Source organism: Ursus arctos, unplaced genomic scaffold (genome assembly GCF_023065955.2).
Source record: "Ursus arctos isolate Adak ecotype North America unplaced genomic scaffold, UrsArc2.0 scaffold_2, whole genome shotgun sequence".
Lineage (NCBI taxonomy): Eukaryota > Metazoa > Chordata > Mammalia > Carnivora > Ursidae > Ursus > Ursus arctos.
In genome coordinates this window covers 75,597,459-75,617,638 of record NW_026622874.1, presented here as the reverse complement: position 1 = coordinate 75,617,638, position 20,180 = coordinate 75,597,459, and the positions used below count along the sequence as shown (strand labels likewise).

At 46.7% G+C, this 20,180-nt stretch overlaps 1 protein-coding gene across 2 annotated transcripts in view; it reads left to right on the top strand.

The window, feature by feature from the left end:
• CPPED1 (calcineurin like phosphoesterase domain containing 1) overlaps positions 1 to 20,180 on the top strand; it is a 200,549-nt gene that overhangs the window by 101,898 nt on the left and 78,471 nt on the right. The gene's annotated exons all lie outside the window — the stretch shown is intronic.

The window sequence follows — 20,180 nt, the reverse complement described above, 5'->3', positions numbered from 1 at the left end:
AATGTTTACTAGAGGAGACTGGAAGAGTGAGGTGGACCCATAAGGGGTAGGACACCTGCAGCTCTCAAGGCAAGCAGTGCCACCCCTTCCAATTCATCCTTTTAATTGGGGGTGGAAATGGGGCTGCTAAAAGGAAAAGTTTATTTAAGGAGATCTAAAATTGAGTTGTCAAGACTCAAGTAGGTTTGTGGACAAAGGTGGGGAGACAGCTAACTGCGTTCACCTTTTACGATAAGTAAGTTTATCTCTAGAATTCAGTCATGTTTCCTCTGAGGTTGGAGAATGGCGTGGGGTGGGGGGTTGGGCAGTGTCTATAGTAAACCTTATGGAACTGAGCAAACAGAGAGAATGTTTCATAATATCTTGTAATTTTCAGCATTACAAGGTTGCCAGTCCTTGATAGAGAGTTGCAAGGCAAACCCTCGTTTTAAGCCTGAATAATACTAGGACCATTTCCCTTATGTACTGCAAAAGATACCAAGTTACATATAACTATAGAAACTCTATACACATAATACAGCTTAATATTATCGTCGGTATTCTCATTGAAATCTTTTGATAAAAAGTACCAAAAACGTCATTTGCAATTACTTGAACTCTTAATACTTATTCCCCAAGTAGTGCCTAAAAACAGCTCTGCGCAGCCGTGAAATTCAGTAGCAATACTGTATTGAGCTGGGGGGAAAAGGAGGACTTAGGAATAAATTGTCAAGGCAAGTTCTATTAAAAGCTTTCTGTAATAGACACCAGGGATTTCTTGATTTCTTGTCCACATAACCTTAGCAGTTTTGGTTGTACACGCAAGAGATAGTCCTTGACAGGTAATATTGATTTTTTTTATAACTTCATAAAATACTGTCTTATGTCATTGGAGAGTTCTTAGGGATATATATATATATATATATATATATATATATGAGGATTCTTGGAATACTAATAATAATGACTTCTAACATTTTTCTAGAAAAGATTTTACTGATTGAATTCTCTTTTTCCTTCAATGGGCTATTGCCATTATTTCTTGACCGTTAGACATTACACATACACAGATATATACAGATTGGATTTTTCCTTTAGATAAAACCTAAAGGACCTATGTAGACTTTTTAAAAACCCTATGTAAATAAAGTTGATTGAACATGAATAATCCCAACTTACCTTTCATCATCTGTTCTGATTCTTGTCTTTAAAAAGTCATTTTCTGGGGCGCCTGGGTGGCACAGCGGTTGAGCATCTGCCTTCAGCTCAGGGCATGATCCCAGCGTTCCGGGATCGAGCCCCACATCAGGCTCCTCCACTATGAGCCTGCGCCTTCCTCTCCCACTCCCCCTGCTTGTGTTCCCTCTCTCGCTGGCTGTCTCTCTCTCTGTCAAATAAATAAAATCTTTAAAAAAAATAAAAAATAAAAAGTCATTTTCTTCACAAAAGGAACTTGCACCTCTGGTAGAATAAATTTCAGAGTCCTTCCTGTGACTCCCCAGGGCCCATTCACTCTGCCCCAGACCTCCTCTCAGCGTTGTCTGAATGGCCTCTCCCGGTAGAACGTCCCACTGCCCTTTGTACTTGATGTTTCTTCTGATGGGAACTGGCTTCTGTCAGCGTTTTGATCTGAGCTCGACTGTCACTCCCCACAGTGGCCTCCTCTCCGCACCTGCTCTGTGGGTATGCTCCTCACCCTCAGGTGTGGCCCTGTCCATCCTCCTCATGGTGCACCACTAAGAGATTTGCTGGGTTCATGACCCTCGTGTGTATTTGCTACCAGCGTGCAACCTTCAGAGCAGCAGGGACCTGGTCTGACTCACTGGCCATTCTCCTCCCAATACCTACAACTGTGCCTGGGGCGTGGGGTAGGGGTGGGGCTGCTCAGTGAATACTTGGCCACGAGTGTGGGATAAATAAGGTAAGCCAGGATATATAGGAATACTTAATTATCGACGTCAACACTCAACAGGGGAGGAAGGAGGGAGAGGAGGCCACATTCCTAAGCCCGTGGTAGTTCTGTTGGGATTGTCCCTTAAGTCAGGTATTGTCAACAAGTCAGCAGATAACTGGCAGCATCACTGTTCACTTTGGTTCCCCACTCACAGTGAAGGAATTGGGGGTAATGAAAGAAGTGTCCTCGACTCTTAGTAATTCTAAGCCCAGCTCACTGAATGAATACTGTGCCGGTAACCAAAGCAAGTCAGCCCAGAGAAGGGTCTGATTCTAGATTAAACGTTATATGGGAATATGTAAAAGAGAGGGCTGGAAATATAAGTCTGGGACTCAGAAGAAGTAAGTGAAAAGTGCATCTTGGAAGTGCCGCTGGAAGAGGTTATGTTCCATGAATGGCATTCTTGACAAAATTTGGCAGCACTGGAGGAGACCTGAGGACAGTACCCTAAAGCAGGCTTTTAGGGAACATTTTTGTTTCCACAAAAGAAGGAAAAGTTGGAAGCCAGCAAGGAGTGAAGGGGAATCTTGCTGCGAAGTTCAGACTTGTGCACACTGAACAAACAGGGAAAGGAATTGGCTCCACGTGGAGTTTAGTGCTGTAAGCCCCCCATAGACCAGCACACTTGCGCATAACTACAATTTTTTTTAAAAACTACCTGGTGATTTGGAGAGTGAACAAAACCAGGGAACAGAAACCTTCCCCTCTCTCCTCCACCCCACACTTTGCCCTTGTAGAGTAGCACATTAGGGATGGATAACATTGTTAACAAAAAAGTCCACCATCTGCTTACCAGAGAAACCAGGGAGAGAATCCCGGGTCACTGGAGAGGGAGGAATCCCAGAGGGGAGACAGCTGATTAGAAATCTCCTAGTGCTGTATGTGAACTTCACCCAAATCTCTGTCTCACCCCTGAGTCTGCACGAGCAGAACAGACAGGGCAACAAAAGCCCAAAGAATTAAATATGATCTGCCAAGTCTAATCAAGTTAATTGCCTGCTGGCGCAAAAACAAAAACAGAAAAACAACAACAAAAACCCAGCCAAACAAACAACAACAACAACAGACCTCAGTAATCTTCAGAGGAATATAACAGAATCCCAATTCTCTACAACATAACGTACACAGTGCCCAGGATGCAATCCAAAATCACTTGTGCAAGATAAGCAAACAAAAATAACAAGAAGATGGGAGTTACTCTCAAAGGAAGAGACAACCAACCCCAAGATGCCCCAGATGCTGGAATTACTGCACTAGAACCGGAAGCAGCTATAGTAATGCTCAGTGAAGTAATGTGGAAAATATGCTTACATTGAATGACAGGGAAGTCTATCTCTTCTGAAATATAGAATAAAAATAATCAAATGGAAACTTCAGAACTGAAAAGATACAGAATCTGAAATTTTAAAATTGGATGGACTTAATATCAGAATGGGGATGAGTGAACATGAGGAGAGGTGAATAGAAATTATCTAATTTAAAGGCAAAGAGAAAAAGGGTTGGGGAAAAAAAAAAACTCAGGAATCTTGGGGCAATGTCAGAAGGCCTAATGTACAGGTAATATATATCCCAGAGAGGAAAGAAATAATGGAGCAGAAAAATATTTGAAGAAATTAAAGCCAACAATTTCCCTTATTTGGTAAAAGACAATAATTTGCCAATTCCAGATGCTCAACAAACACAGAAAATGTGAACTATAAACCAAAATATCACCCAACTGGATTTTATCAAGACTCTGCTCTTCAAAAGACACCACTAAGGAAATGGAATGCAGACCATGGGCTGAAAAATATATTTGCAACACATTCATCAAATGAAAGACTCGCATCCAGAATGTGTAAAGCTCTCACAACTCAATTTAAAAAATAGTTAATAAAAAAGTGGGCAAAATACTTGAACAGACACTTAACAAAAGAAAATATACGCATGGCCAATAAGCCCATGACAGATGCTCTATATCACAGCCTGCGTGGAAGTGAAAATTAAAACTACAGTGAGACACCCTCTGGCTCTCACTAGAACGGCTGAGATGGCAAAGACGAACAATACTCAGTGATGGCAAGGATGGGGTACGACTCCAACTGCAGTATCGGGATTTTCAATAAGAAGTACATACTGGGTTTTCGTCCTTGTCTCTGGCAGAGAGTTCCTAAAACTCTGGGAATCTCCTAAGTGCTAAGAGAGATGAAGCTGCCTTGGCTATTGATCACAAGCCCCTCCCAACCACACCTGAGTTTGTGTTAATGAGGTGACTTTTGGCAAGCTCCTAAGGATGGGGGCTGGTTGTGAAGAGGTTGAAGTGTTAAGAATTTTCCGCTACCTCTCCCATCCTCAGGGGAGTGCAGGTTGGCTGGAGTTTGAATAAATCACCAAATCAGCCATTTGGTGATGACTTAATCCACTGTGCTTATATAAGGAAGCCTCCATAAAAATAAAACAAAGAAATGGGGTTTAGGTTGATTGCAGATTTTACACATGGAGGTGCTGGGAGGATGGTGTACCCAGAGAGGGCGTGGCAGCCCACGCCCCTTTCCACGTATCTTGCCCTATGTGTCTCTCCCTCCTAGCTGTTCCTGAGTTCTATCCTCTCCTAATAAACTGGTACTCTAGTAAGTGAAATATTTCTGAGTTCTATGAGCCACTTTAGCAAATGAACCAAATCCCACGAGGGGGTTGTGGGAACCTCTAGTTTATAACTGACCAGTCAGAAGCACAGGGGACAGCCTGGACTTGCAGCTGAAGTGGGGAAGGGGACAGTCTTATGGGACTGGGCCCTAGGCTGTGGGATCTGACACCATCTCCAAGGAGAGAGTGTCAGAATTGAGGTAACTTGTAGGACACCCAGCTAGTGTTGCAGAATTGCTTGGTCATGGGCAGGGGGTGGGGGTGCCGGAGGAGGGAGGTGGGAAACCCACACACTTTATAACAGAAGTATCAGGAGTGAATGGTCTGTGAGTAGGGAATAAAGGAAGAGCGTCTCCTGCACTTGTACTTATATACATTCTAGTTGGGAGTATTAAATGGTACAACCACGTTAGAAAATAGTTTGGCAATTTCTTAAAAAATTCAGTTCCACCTGTGACGCTGCCATTCCACTCCTGGGGATTTGCCCAAGCAAAATGTAAACGTATCTGCACATAGAAACCTGAGCCGAAGAGCTTACTTTTAATAATAACCCCAAACTAGAAACAACCCACATGCCTATCAGTAACTGCATGAACAAGCAAAATAGGGTACATTCATACAATGGGACACTACACAGCACAAAAAGGAATTCTGGATAGATGCAGTAACATGGGTGACTCTCAAAATTACCATGCTGAGTAAAAGAAGTCGCACTTTTTCCATACATTTAAGTCAGTTCCACTTATATCAAAGTCTAGAAAATGCAGACTAACCTAAGTGACAGCAGATTGGTGGTTGTCGGGAAATGGGGGTGGAGGAAGGGATGGCCTGTGAAGGGGGCAAAAGGAAAGTTTTGGGGGAATGGAAGTGTTCTGTATCCTTTCGTGTAGATGTTACACAGGTGCATGGTCTGCCAGCGCTCATCGAAGACTCTGAATGTGTACAGCTTAGTAGTTATTGTGCGTAAATTGTATCTCAGTAAAGTTGAGGCATTTTGTCATGTGAGATGCTCGTTTCCAGAGCTCCTGTGCCTCTGAAGACAGATCCAGGTTTGAATCCAGGCTCTCAGGTTTCACTGTGAACATAGGTTCTCTCGCAAGACTCGCTAACCTCCCTATACCTCAGTTTCCTCATCAGTAAAAGCACACACTCCATCAGTTGGAACGCTTCTAGCCGATGGTACCAATATCAGACCAGAAGGGGCTTGATAAGTAAGGGAGGTATTTTTCTCACACAACATTAGTCCCGAGTCCCCATGTTAGTGTTTGTGGGATGTTCGAGCAGCTCGCTGGGTCAGCTGTGTGTCGACAGCTCCATGATTCCTACTGACAAGATGGTGGCCCAGCTCCAAGCATCATATCCACATGGAACTGTGTTCCAAGACGGGAAGAAAGGGCTGGTGGAGTGGGTCTCTACCTCCAGAGTCACTTTTTCTATCAAGAGGAAATTATTGCCCAGAGGCCTCCAACAGATGCTCTAACGTAAGTCCCAATGGCCGGAAGCAGAAACGCCAATAATACAACCCAACAGCCATTGCAGTCACAAAAAAAGACCCTAGGATGAGGGTTCAGGCCCACCGGTAATTGTGAAAGAGCACCCCACTGTGCACGTGAAAGCCACTCTACAAGCTGCTAAAGAAATGAGTACTGAGAAACAAACGGGAATCGGGAGAGACCCGTCTTTCCAGGGAACTAGGGAGGGGAGTAGACTGAGAGCAAGTGGAGAAAGGTGTATGGGTCTAGCAGCCTTGAGCGAGAACAGGGCTGAACGTGGACATGGAAGAGGACATTGGAAGGGGAAAGAAATGGGCTTGGGAGTACAGCCTTGGCCATGAGATAAGGAAGAGGACAGAACGGGTGATAAGGCTGAGAGCGTGGATGGAGCCATGGGGTGACTGACGGGCAGGCATATCCCACTTCCCACTGATGCGTTTCTCAGAGGGGCTCCCTGTCTGTGCTTCACTGAGAAGTGGGTGAGACTTTCTGGACTGATGCACAGTTCACCTTCATCTTGTCAGGCGAGAGCCACCATCTGTAGAGAACTGGTCACCATCTGGCTGGCCCTGACGCTCTGCCTCCCGGTGGGCCACATGGGATGTGTTTTAGACATCAAAGGAGAGCAAGTGCAGGGTGTGGCTTACGACCGTGCTGGAGAAAAGTCTCTCCTTGGGTTTTGAAACTCTTCTTTCCCAGCCTTCCCAAAGAAATTAGATGATTTCATCCCGTATAACATTTGAAAGACTCTCTGGATTTGCTTTTTTTAAAACTACCAAACTGGAACATTGTGTCCCTTAAGTACATATTGTAGCTGTCACAGATTTTGAAAAGCCATTTAAATGAAATTGTACTGTACTTATCATGTAGTCCTGTACTTTCCAAATCTCCAGTGTTTGTCAGACAAGATCTCAAGCTCCTGAGGACAGTGTCTCGTGGGCACTGTGCTCTCGCCACCTGACCCAGGGCCCGGCACCCCTTGTCCATGTGTGTTGGCGTATTCCACTCAGCACCCCTCCGTACCATGAACCTTCCCTCCAACTATTCTTCCAGCCCAAAGACACTTGCCAAATAGGGACCATGCCTTGCGCCAAGCACTCTGAACAGAAAGCAGCCTTCAACTTCAGTGAAACAATTTAAATACGGATGTTCCTTGCGTCCCGGACAGCCTTGTCTGCTCCCTTTTGAACTTGGGAAGCGTCCGTACCAACAGCCTCCATTACCACTTTTTGTGATGACCATCCCTACGTAAACCATTTGTAAGATGAGACAAACGTCAGAGCCTCCAAATTATTATATACTGCAAAGGCCAACTGGACAGCGAAACAGTGTCCCCAAGACGACTCAGAGCCATTTCCAAAATCAAATTCATCTTCCTTCTAAAAACACTTTCTCTCCTCTATTGCTCCTGGTCTTGGCGAGTGGCACATTCCCCAGCCATCTGCCTTGAGTCAGAAAGACAGCCTCGACCTCTCCCTCTGCCCCAGGCACCGTGTCCAGTCTCTCACAACTGCTCATACCTCAGTGCCCCCGGGTCCTTGGCACAGTGGATGACAGCCGGGGCTCCTAAGGCAGACTCTGGACCCAGATCCCGTTTGGGCCTCCAACGGCAGTCTGACTTGGGGCGTTTTTAACCTCCACAAGCCTCACCCACACTCATCTGTAGAAGGAGGGTAGCCATGGTACCTGGGTGAGGATTAAGGGAAACAGCGTGTGTTGAGCTGTTAGCCTAAGGCCAGGCGCACAGGGACCCCTCAGTAAATGTCATCTGCACTACCACAGCTGCCCCTCAGGTCACTGAGTCATTGTCACGGCCTCCTGCCTGTCTCCCCACTTCTGAAATGTCCTGCTGCTTCCAGGCCAGGGAGGAAAAGTCCAATAACCCTGAGCCCTTGGGCAGGTCATGTCCTGTGTGGGGGACTCAGTTTGATCTATAAAATGGGCACAATATGGTACCTTCCCCATAAGGTTTAAATGAGCTCCTTCCTTGATGCATTGGCGTACTGCGCATGGTGTGGAACATGCGCATAGTAGGCAATAACAACCACCTGCTCATCGTCAAACACCACACGTTTGGTTTCCCACCCCTACCTCTGCACAGAGCCCCGCACTGCCTCACGAGGGGCCCACTGTCCCTGACCCCTCATGTGTTTTGTCTCCCGGATTGGCTCCTTAAAAATAGATACATAGGGGCGCCTGGGTGGCTCCGTCAGTTAAGCGCCTGCCTTCAGCTCAGGTCATGATCTCAGGGTCCTGGGATCGAGCCCCACATCAGGCTCCCTGCTCAGCGGAGATCTGCCTCTCCCTCTCCCCCCCCCACTTGTGCTCTCTCTCTCTCTCTCTCTCTCACTCACTCTCTCAAATAACTAACTAAATAAAATCTTTAAAAAAATAGATTTATATTCGCGAATTTCTAGGATAACATGGCTGCTGATTATTACAACAGGTGGTAAGAATAGGTCTGGCAGGGGAGCAGGGAAAAGGGAAGGCAGGTGTGATGAGTAGCAGACGGTGTTTTTATGATTCATCCTCAAACGGAAACAAGAAACTGCCCTCTGGACAGCTGTGGGGGGAGGCGGGGAGGTAGCTGAGGCACCGGACACATCAGCTACACGGCCGGCCACTCCGCATGCATGAACTCACTGAGTGCTGCCAGTGGCCCCCCAAGGTAAGTGCTTTCATTATCCCCGTTTTATGGAGGAGGAAACTGGGGGGCGCCTGGGTGGCGCAGTCGTTGAGCGTCTGCCTTCGGCTCAGGGCGTGATCCCGGCGTTGCGGGATCAAGTCCCACATCGGGCTCCTTCGCAGGGAGCCTGCTTCTTCCTCTCCCACTCCCCTGCTGTGTTCCCTCTCTCGCTGGCTGTCTCTCTGTCACATAAATAAATTTAAAAAATCTTTAAAAAAAATATTTATGGGGGAGGAAACTGAAGCACAGAGACATTAAGGAACTTGCTCAGGATCACACAGCTGGAGAGTGGCTGAGCCAAGTCAAACCCAAGCCGTGCCATTGGAGCCCAGGACCGCTACGCTGTATCAGGCTTCAAAGTGGCCTGCCAGGCTCCAGCATGGGGCAGGCTCCAGCGCCCGGTACTGGAAGTCGTGGAAGCAACACTCGTACCCCCTTAGCCGCACAGGGCCGACCATATTACCGCACAGGGCTGACCATATTACCAAACAGGACCCCGGCCTGTCCTCCATCCAACGTGGAGGCCCCTCTGCTCCTGTCGGAGCCACAGACTAGAAAGCCAATTCTTTCCATCCCAAAATTATGTCTCCTCCAACAAATGGAATGCAGTTTATCTATTTAATTATTCTTTTTTTTTTTCTCTCCAAGGAATTCTGGCAATAAAGCCACACATTCCCTACAAGATCTCCAGCAGAGGGGTTTCTGGGCCAACCTCACCTGCAGAGACTCTGGCTCCTGGCACAGATGAAAAGAAAGTTTCATTAGCTTTATTTACTTCTCCCGACATAATTGGCCAGTGGAGTGTAAATGCTGATGTCATGTCTAATTAGTGGCAGCCTCTGCCCTCCTGGTCGCGGTACCCCGTCTGGCTTGTTTGTGTGGATGGAGCTGTTTCATAGGGAACATCTTTATGAACTAGCCCTCCCATGGAGATGTTCTAATTATCATTCACGAAAACAAGCCTTCTGATGTTGTGTAGACAGTTCAGCAACATCTTCCCAACAGGGCTGGTAATTGTAACACCCTTTTGGTGCATCATGGGCATTTCTGAAGGTGGTAACACTAGATCCTAGGGAACTAGAAATTTGGAACTCAGCTCTGCTGCTCTCCGTCCTGGACACCTTGCCATTCTTGGCTTCCGTTGGGTTCTTCACGGGCCCTAAGGCTAATCGTTGGCATTGGGATGAGTTTTGCCAAGCATCAGAAATTCTGATTAAATCACTCGCGCAATCATCATGCCCCTGGGTACCATTTATTGTCGTGAAATCAGACCCAGCAGAAAGGAAAACGGTTCGATACCTAAAGGATTAGAGCAGATACAAATATTAACTGATTCTGATAAATTTCACAATGTGCTTTTGTTTCAAAAGGAAAAAGAGTAGGGGAATAATTTGATCTCCCCAGTGGCAGGATTCCACTGAGCTTTGGAGAAGTAAAGATTTTTAACAAAATTAATTACAGTCTGAAAGCGTCAGGCTGGCAACAATGCCGTCTTCCAGCTGCACATTCTCCAGTTCCAGGAAATCTGTAAGAAGCCATGCACCGTCAGGACCAAGGACGGTCATTCCAAGTTTTCTTAATTGCTGTAATGTCGTCGCCTTTTTGACTCTCGTCTTTGCTGCCTGCCCCTCCTTAGCCCATCCCTGCTGTCATTCTCTGTACCGCCTCTTCCTCTCCCTCTCCCTCAGCGCCGCCCCCTCTCTCTCTCAAAATTTTTCGTCGAAGCCCCTGGTGCCCCCGTTTCTCTTAAATAAATCCGCATACATTTTCAGCCACTTGTTTGGGCTCAGACCTCCCCGCTCTCGCCTCAGCTGCGGCTGACCAAGCAGGACCTTGCTTTGCCTGCAGCGCACTCTGAGTGTCCACTGTCCCCTCCCGTCCAGTTCCAGTCGCCACAATTCCCACAGGTGAGACTGGTGTGCTCCCAGTTACAAACTTTGTATTCCAAACCCCTGGCTCCTGCATGGTCTTTTCCTCATTCGTGTATTCATTCCATGGATTCTTGGCCACATGCTCTGTGCTGGGACTACACCTCATGGCTCATTGTCATTGAAATCATCTACCAATCTTCTGGCAACTCATCCCTCTTTTGTGGAAAGTCTGGGACCTTATTAACAGGTCTTCCTGCCCAGCCCAATGTAACCTTCATCCAGGGTGACTTAGTGCCTATGTGAACCACCCACCTGCCACTAGCATCTGTCACTTACCCTGGAGAGCATTCACTGGCCCTTCTGATTTTACTTGGCGGGGCCTCCTCTCCCTCACTTTAGTCTGTCTGTGTTGTTCAGGTGGGGTTGGTGCCATTCCTGGGCTTTACCCATGGTGGGAGCAGGAGGGCCTGTGACAGAGTGCCAGGTTCTGGTGCCAGGGCGCTAGACAAGGCCATATGACCCAGATCGGCTCAAGAAGATAGAATCCCGGGACTCTTGCTGGAATTACTGGGGTGAGAGGCTCTTTCTGCTGGAGGCTTCACCTGTAACAGAACCTACCAGGAATGAAACATCATAAAGGAAACTAGGGCAGATAAATGGGGGGAAGGGTAGAGAGAACAAGAAAGAAGACCTAAGAAACCAAAATGAGCTCCTGGATCCAGCCATGCCTGAAGTCACTTGATGCCTGGTGCCCATGAATGCCTGGCTGCTCAATTAAATGAGCCAGCAACTCCCTTCTTCACTTAAGTCAGTTTTCTGTTGTTTACAAACCAAAAGAGACCTGACAAAGATACTATCCCACATATTGACCTCAACTCCCACTGCCTTCTCCATTCTAACTCTGCAACTTAGTCTCATAAACCAGAGCTGCAGGCTGAAGGATGGGATTATAAGCATGACGAGGGAGTGATACACCTTGACTGGTCAGAAGGCTGCGCAGACAGAGAGTTACCAGAAATTCAGGACAGACCTCTTTGGGAGGAGAGGTCAGTGCTTCACAGATGCACATTTGTGATGCCCAATTAATTCTGCAAATATTTATTGATCACTCAGTACTCTCCAGGCCCACTTCCAGGTCCCGGATAGAGCAGAGGAAAAGTAAGATGGAATCCCTGCCCCGAATGTCTGTAAGGTCAAGTCCACTGGCGTGTATGCCTGACCGAAACCGACCGAAACCCTCATGTCATGCAACAGTTGCCAAAGAGCTTTCCTGCCCAACTTAAGCATTAAAAAAAGATAAAAATCCCCAGGCACTTTTATTATGCCATGAGGTTGCCACTTGGGTGGCCTTTATTCTGCCAAATACAACAGGCACTCTTGTATTTCTCAAAATCTATGCCGTGGTTCATAGGAAGCTATTCGATAGCACAACAGTATTGCTCTTTACTGACATCTTCCTTCTGAGGAGAGCTGGATGGACTAGCCTGGCAGTTGAGTTTCAGGACATATCTAGATATGGAAAGGAAAACCTTAGCATTGTGCTATGGACTGATTGTCTGTCTCTCTCCAAAATGCACATGTTGACGCTCCAGCCCCAATGCGGTGGCCTTAGGAGGTGGGGCCTTGGGTAGGTGATCGGGACACAATGAGTACCGTCATCGGCGAACCAGTAAGAAGAGAGCCCTCACCAGGAAACCAACCACGCTGGCACCCTGATCTCAGACTCCCAGCCTCCAGAACTCTAAGGAACTAGATTTGTTGTCTGAGTCACTCACTCCACAGTAGTTTGTATGGCAGCCCAAGCTGACGGATATATGCTGTGATAAAAAAAAAAAAAATTACTGATTTGAATCGCAAAAAACATTATATCAAGAGAATAAGCCTGGCACAAGGAGTATGTGCTGTACATATACTGTATTATTCCATGTGTATGAAATCGGAGAACAGGAAAAAACTAATCTAGAATAAAGAGTATCAGAACAGTAGTTGCTTCTGGGGGTGGGGCCTGAGAGAATTTTCTGCAGATAATAATGTTCCAGGTCTCGCTAGGGGTTTCGATCACACCGCTGTATGCGTTTGTCAGAGCTCAGTGAATGTACACTCAAGATCTGGGCATCTCACTGTATGTAGATCGTACATCAAAAGAGGTAGAGGCTGCAAACAGACATTGGACCCTAGGTGATGATATGCATGCTGAAGTATTTAGGGGTCGAGTATATGAAGTAGGTAATGCCTGAAATTTACTTTGAGATACAACAAAAATAAGGTGTATCAATGGATGGATAAAAGAATGGTTGGGTGGACAGAGGGGTGATAATAAATACAGCAACATGTTAATGGTAGAATCTAGGTGGTGGGTATGTTTACAACCTTTCCTTATATTTGAAATTTGTCATTTAAAAATATTAGGAAGGGGCGCCTGCATGGCTCAGTCAGTTAAGCTCAGGTCATGATCTCAGGGTCCTGGGATCGAGCCCCACATCAGGCTCCCTGCTCAGTGGGGAGCCTGCTTCTCCCTCTCCCTCTGCCCCTCTCCCTCACTCATGCTCTCTTTCACTCTCTCACTCTCTCTCTCAAATAAATAAATAAAATTTAAAAAATAAAAATATTAGGAAAAAGATTTCAGAATTCAACAATCACATTCACCCCAATTAAGAAACTTACCAGCCGCCAGTAGACATGCGTGGAGCAGCAGGCTCTGTTCTCTGAACTTTACGTACAGATCTTATTTCATTTTCCCTAGAAGAATATGCACTCATTGTTTTATACTCTGTGTACAGGGGCCGAAACAGGCTTTAGATGATAATGGGTGCAGAGTCTACAGGTCATGAGATCGAGCTCCCTGTCGGGCTCCACTTGAGAGTTTCCTTGAGGTTCTCTCTCTCCCTCTCCCCCGCACTCATGCGCTCTCTCCACCCCCCCTAAAATAAATAAGTAAAATCTCTAAAAAAAAGAAAGAAAGAAAGAAAAAAGAAAAAGGCCAGAGAGGAAAAGAAAATGATGATTAGAATATCAGGCTAAGATAAAAGACATCTAAAACACACACACGTTCAAACAAGATCAAAAGGTTACTGGTAAGCTGAAGAAAAGATAGTGTAATTATAAAGCTGTCTGAAATGCCAGCCAGGGTCAGCCCCGTGACCCATCTCTCCAGGCTTAGCCAGGGATGCTGGGGAGGGCTAGAGAGAAGCTGCCAGTCTTCCCGATGCTCGGCTCTGCACCACACCCCTCCCGCCTCCCCCTGCAGCAGAACCTGTGGATTCCTCTCCAAGACAACAGAAGCCTGTTGACAGCCTGTCCCACCTCTGCGGTCACGTGGTGAAAGGTTATTTCCAGCATCCCACTTTTAGCCGCACATTAAGCAGAAGGGGTCCTTCCCTTTTCCGTTGGTAATGACCCCTTGCCTCTAAAGAGGTGCCTTTTCAATGTCTTTCTTGAGAAAAAGAGAAGGTGACTCACATCTCAGAAGCCTGAAATCATTAATTTCGGGGCAAATGCATGTAGATATGGGGAAGTACTTTCAAGTTAATCCCTCTAATCAATAGTCTCTACATTTATCGGGAAAGGAGCAGATGGTAGGAGGTTTTAAAAGGAACACAGAGACCAGAGAGAAATATTTCCATTACATCCTGGGTTAGGCAGATCATTAAGTGGGTACTAAATTCTACTGAAGGTTTAGGGAAGAATATATAATTCTGGAATGTTAGAGCTAAAAAGACCCTCTAAGAAAATCAAGTATAGCAATGACCAGTAAGTGGCATGCTTTCCATCACCTTCTTCTCACACCAATACCAGACATCAAGAATCAATCACAGCACTATTGCCCTCTGAATTCCCCCTGAGACATGATCCAGGCATTCACTGTCAATCTTGGTTGTCACCTTAGGTCTGCATTGTCTTATGTAGTACAATTCAAAATTAAACTAAACATACAGTTCTCAGTCACACTAGCTACATGTCAAGTGCTCAATAGCTCCATGTGGCTGGTGGCTCCCATATTGGACAGCACAGAATACATTTCAATCATTGCAGAAAGTTTCACTGGACAGCACTGCCCTGGATCACTGTTTCCCAAATGTCAGACATTCATATACCTTTACACTTTTTGCCACACTGACTCATTTTTTTAAAAGGTATTTATTTAGGGATGCCTGGGTGGTGCAGTCAGTTAAGTGACCTACTGTTGGTTTCAGCTGGGGTCATGATCTCAGGGTCACGAGATCGAGCCCCATGGCAGGCTCCCCACTCAGCAGGGAGTCTGCTTCCCCTTTCCGTCTGCCCCTCCACCCCGCACTCTCTCTCTCTCTCAAATATTTAAATAAGTCTTTAAAATAAATAAATACCCAAAAGATATTTAATACGGAAATTTTATATTACCAACTGAAATGGAAAGCCAGCATCGCTTACCATAAAGAGAAGGTAACAGTAGACATAGCCACTCTGAAAGCCAAACAATGTAACTTCCTAGTGCTGAGATACTGTTGCTTGCAGAATGCTCTGGCCCTGAAGACCAGCGAGTATGGCAGTGACTTGCTAATGATTCACCAGTACCAGTGTTCACTGTTAGGGCCTCCCTCCCAGTCCTCTTGCTTCTGGTGAGGTCCTTTGGGAGTTTTGGCCAATAGAAAGTGGGAAAAAGCAACATAAGCCATTTCCTGGTGCAGCTCTGAAACCCTCAAGCAATCCTCCCCTCATGCTGTCTTTCTTCCTCTGCCTGCCAGCTGGAGTAAGATACGTCTGGAGGCAGAGGTGTAAGTAAGAGGCCTTGGGTTGGATGGCGCCCAGGTTGGATGGAGGTTGGGGGCCTGAATGACTGGGTGGGGCAAAAAAGAAGCAAGAAATAAGCCCGTATTGAGTTAGGACAGTAAGTTTTTTTTCTCTTCTTTTTCTTTTTTATTAAGTTTTAGTTTAAATTCCAGTGTAGTTAACATACAGTGTAATATTACTTTCAGGTGTACAATATAGTGATTCAACACTTGCATATGATACCCCATGCTCATCACGACACGTGCACGCCTTCATCCCCATCACCTGTTTCCCCCATCCCTGACCCACCTCCCTCTGGTGACCATCAGTGGTTTTCTACAGTTCAGGGTCTGTTTCTTGGTTTCTCTCTCTCTCTCTGTCTTTTTCCTTTCATTTTGTTTCTTAAATTCCGCATATGAGTGAGATCATATGGCATTTGTCTTTCTCTGACTTATTTTGCTTAGTATTATACCCTCTAGCTCCATCCATGTTGTTGCAAATGTCAAGATTTCATTATTTTTTATGACTAATATTCCACTGTATGTGTGTGTGTGTGTGTGTGTGTGTGTGTGTGTGTGTGTGTTTGTGTGTGTACCACACCTTCTTTATCCATTCATTTGTCGATGGACACTTGGGCTTCTTCCGTATCTTGGCTATTGTGAACACTGCTGTTTTTTTTTTTTTTAAAGATTTTATTTATTTATTTGACAGAGATAGAGACAGCCAGCGAGAGAGGGAACACAAGCAGGGGGAGTGGGAGAGGAAGAAGCAGGCTCACAACGGAGGAGCCTGATGTGGGGCTCGATCCCATAATGCCGGGATCACGCCCTGAGCCGAAGGCAGACGCTTTAACCGCTGTGCCACCCAGGCGCCCCAACACTGCTGTTATAAACCTAGGGGTGCATGTATCCCTTTCAATGAGTGCTTTTGTATTTGTGTGTGGGGGGGGAGTAAATACCCAGTAGTTTGGTTGCTGGATCTTAAGATGAATCTATTCTTAACTTTTTGAGGAACCTCCATAGTTTTTCGGAGTAGTTGCACCAGTTTGCATTCCTGCCAACAGTGCACGAGGGTTCCCCTTTCTCCACATCCTCGCCAACACCTGCTGTTTCCTGAGTTGTTGGTTTTAGCCATTCTGAGAGGTGTGAGGGGATCGCTCATTGTGGTTTTGATTTGCATTTCCCTGATGATGAGTGATTTCGAGCATCTTTTCGTGTCTGTTGGCTGTCTGGATGTAAGACAGGAAGATTCTGGAGTTGTTACAGCAGCTAGTCCTACTGACCTGTTTACTCCATCATGCGTTTTGGGTTAAGGACATGCCACGCCTGGGTGTGAGCAGAAGGGCTGAAAAAGAATCTGAGGAAGGAACTTAGTAAGCGAGGATATTAGTTCATGCCATGCGGCTGTGGCACCTAACATCATGAGATGTGGGACGAGAGATGATTTTCTGCCCCTCTGGCAGGACAGGCCCCATGCTGTGGGAAAAGCTGTCATAACGGAAGCCTATTTCCATCTCATATGTAGTCCTACCCTTCTGGTTTTCCTAGAGACACAGCTTGTGCAGGGAAAAGAGATTTCCCAAAGCCTTAGCTACTTAGTTGCCAAATTGGGATTATAATCTACATCTCCTGACTCCTATTCCAGTGCTCTCCCACTATCACTGCTGGGTCTCGAGATTCCCTGCACCCCCGCCCCCCCAAAAAAGGAGACAGAGGAAAAACTTCTTTAAGTAAGATTTTAGATGTTGAGCCCTTGTCAAGAAAAGGTTATTATTTTAGCTGTCTTCCCATATAAAATGGGCTTAGTGTGAACAGAACATTATCTGGGGTTAGAAGAAATGTGACTTTCTCCGACTTACTCATTTGGCTACGTGTGTCTTGTGATGCCAGAGAACTTAAGGGATTGTGTCTCCTCTGCTCTGGAAGCTACTGATTAGGTACCTGCCCAGTGACCTGTGCTTCTCGGTGTTCGGACCCTGCAGAAACCCCCTCCCCTTGACTTTGGGGTGGTCCTGGGACTCATTTTAACCAAGTGAAACAGGGAAGGCCTGACAGCATGCTAGCTCTGAACCCAAAAGCCTTCAGAAGACCTGGCATCTTCTACTTTTGTGCTTCTGGGATCCAGCTGCCATGTAAAGAAGCCCAAGTCCTATGAGGAGACCCCGTGAGGCCCCACCTTCCAGCTACCTCTCCAGAGCACCAGCCATATGAGCAGCGCCATCTTGGTCCCAGCTGCCACAGCCACCGTCTGGCAGCTGCCGCATGCCACCCCGAGTGAGAGCAAAGAACCGCCCAACCAAGCAGTCTCCCCACAGAAATGTGACGGATAATATGAATGCATTTTGCTGAGGTGGAAAGTAAGGCAGAGAGGTTCAGTAAATTCTTTTAAAAAACTTAACCGAGATAGGAAGGACGCATTGGTAGTAAGAGGGGAGACCCCGGGGGGAACAATGTCATTCAAAGAGCTGATCTGGGGACCATGGCATCTGCTGAGGCTGGCCAGGGGGGCAGCACCCAGACCTTGTAGAGCCTTCTAGATCACATTGGTGATTGGCATAGGCATGGGCGCGGGACTCAGCTCTGGCCGGTGAGATGTAAGGGGAAGTCTGCTGGAGCTCGAGGGATCGATTTTTCCCTCCTGGCTCAAAGCCAGACTTGTCCGCAGAGAAGCCCTTCCTCCCTGCCTGCTCTAGGGCATCTTCAGGTTGCGGTGTCAGGGCAACCCTAGGAAGAAGGTTAAAAACAAAACCGCAGAGACACTGTCCCAGAGCCCATACTGATAGCATCAAGGGCTGAATTAAGCAACTTTGGAACCACCTGTAGCCAAGTCCGACAGAAGTTGTGAGTAGTGGGGACCCGTTAGTTGGGGTTGGCATCTGAAGTAGGGGACTGTCTCATGGGACGGAGCCTTCACCCGGTGGGGTCTGCGCTCGCTCGGAGGAGGGCCGGGCCTGAATTGCCCGGCGCCCGGCTGCTGTGACAGACGATTGCTTGCACGTGAGAACCCCGCGTCCAGCGTCGGAAGCGATGTCAGCAGCCCAGCCTCCTCGTTACCCCAGCCCCACTGCTCCGTTCCTCTGTGAGCCTTCGTGTCGTCACCTATAAAATCTGAGTCCTAATAGCCACTTCATAGGGTTATAATACAAACTAAGGAAGATAATAAATGTGGAGGCATTTTGAAAAATAACGATTAAATATTACATAGTACCCTTTTCCTATTAGACTCTTTCACCTTTAAAGACATTTTTAATCCCCAGTTCTTATCAAAGGATTTAATATTGACTAGGGGGCTTGATGGATGTTTGTGAATGAAATAGCTGGTTTCTGATGAGTTTCTACTACAGACCATCTCATTTAACACAGCCCCATGAGATACATAGCTATGATTATTAACCCCCTCTTACAGATGAGGGAAGGAAGGCTCAGAGACGTTGAGTAAGTTTCCCAAGGCCACACAGTAAGGGGGGAAAGCAAGTCTTGAACCCTGCTCTCTGCACTGCCTTTCCCATCCACCGCATTCGGCGGGACATGGGCTGGGCTGCCAGGCCCAGGAGCCACTTCATAAACCCAGAAGGAGGAGGCCCCAGAGCTGGAAGTTTAGTCGGGCCACACTAAAGCAGTGGGAAGAAGCCTAGAGGCCCGGGAGCTGATTTGGAAACCTGTGGATGGGACTTGAGCTTCCCAGTCGGCAGGGCAGGGACCCCACACTGCACGAGCTCAGCACGCAGACGCTCCCCCCCGCCCCACTGCAGCGGGGACAGGCGACAGGTGCATCTCAGACCTGCCAGCCCGCTGCAATGAGGAGGAGGTGTCAGGACCCATTTAGCACCACCTGGAAATACCCTGCAGGGCACGCACTGCACCCTGCACGCTCCCAATCGCTGCTGCCCCCTGCAGCTAACATTTCGTTAGCGTTTATTTACTTCTTTGTTCCTTTGTTTGGTTTTGTTTTTTAACAAAGCAAATAATACATCCACAAGGTAAAAATTCCAAACAGCACAAGAAAAACTACGATAAAAAACAGATCTTTTTGCCCCAGACCTCAGAGGCTACCTCCCCACAAGCCACGACTGTTGTAACCGTCTCTCTGTGTCCTTCCGGAAGTGTTTCGTGCACATACAAACCTGCGAATGGACAGAGACCGCGAATCCTTTAAACCAGGTACACATGCGGTTTCCGTCCAGTTCATGAGGTATTTGGGCCTCTCTTAGCATCACGAGGTGTAGAACTGGTACATTCCTTTCATGGCTGCCCGGCCTTCCGTGGAATGGCCTCCCTCGCATATCGATGGATATTTATGTCGTATCCCGTTATCTGCTCTTACAAGCAATGCTGCGGCGAGCTCTTCAGATCATCTGTCTTTGCTCTCTGTGCAGGATGTCCGCAGGAACCCAATTCCTGGTCCTGGAGACGCTGGGTCAATGGCTGTGTGTAGATGTAATTTCAGCAGATACCCCACCCGGTGTGACGGCACCAGCTCGCGCTTCCCCTCAAACGTGGGAGTCTCTGGGGCAGATTCTGCTTCTCTCCATTTCTTGACACATGAATCCCACTTGTCATTTCATTGAGATTCCACAGACACTCCCTCAGCTCCTGCTGTGTCCACCTCTCGGTAGACTCCTTCTGGGAACACAAGTTATAAACCAAAATTGTGAGGATGGCTGGCCTTTAGAAGATTTTTAAAATCATTCAGGTGATATAAGTAATATATGATCATATAAGCGGTTGAAAAGACCTCATGGTGAAGGGAAATGTTTATGTGTAGTATTAAATGAGAAATACAGAATGCAAAGATGATTCCTTTTTTTTTTTTTAAAGATTTTTTAT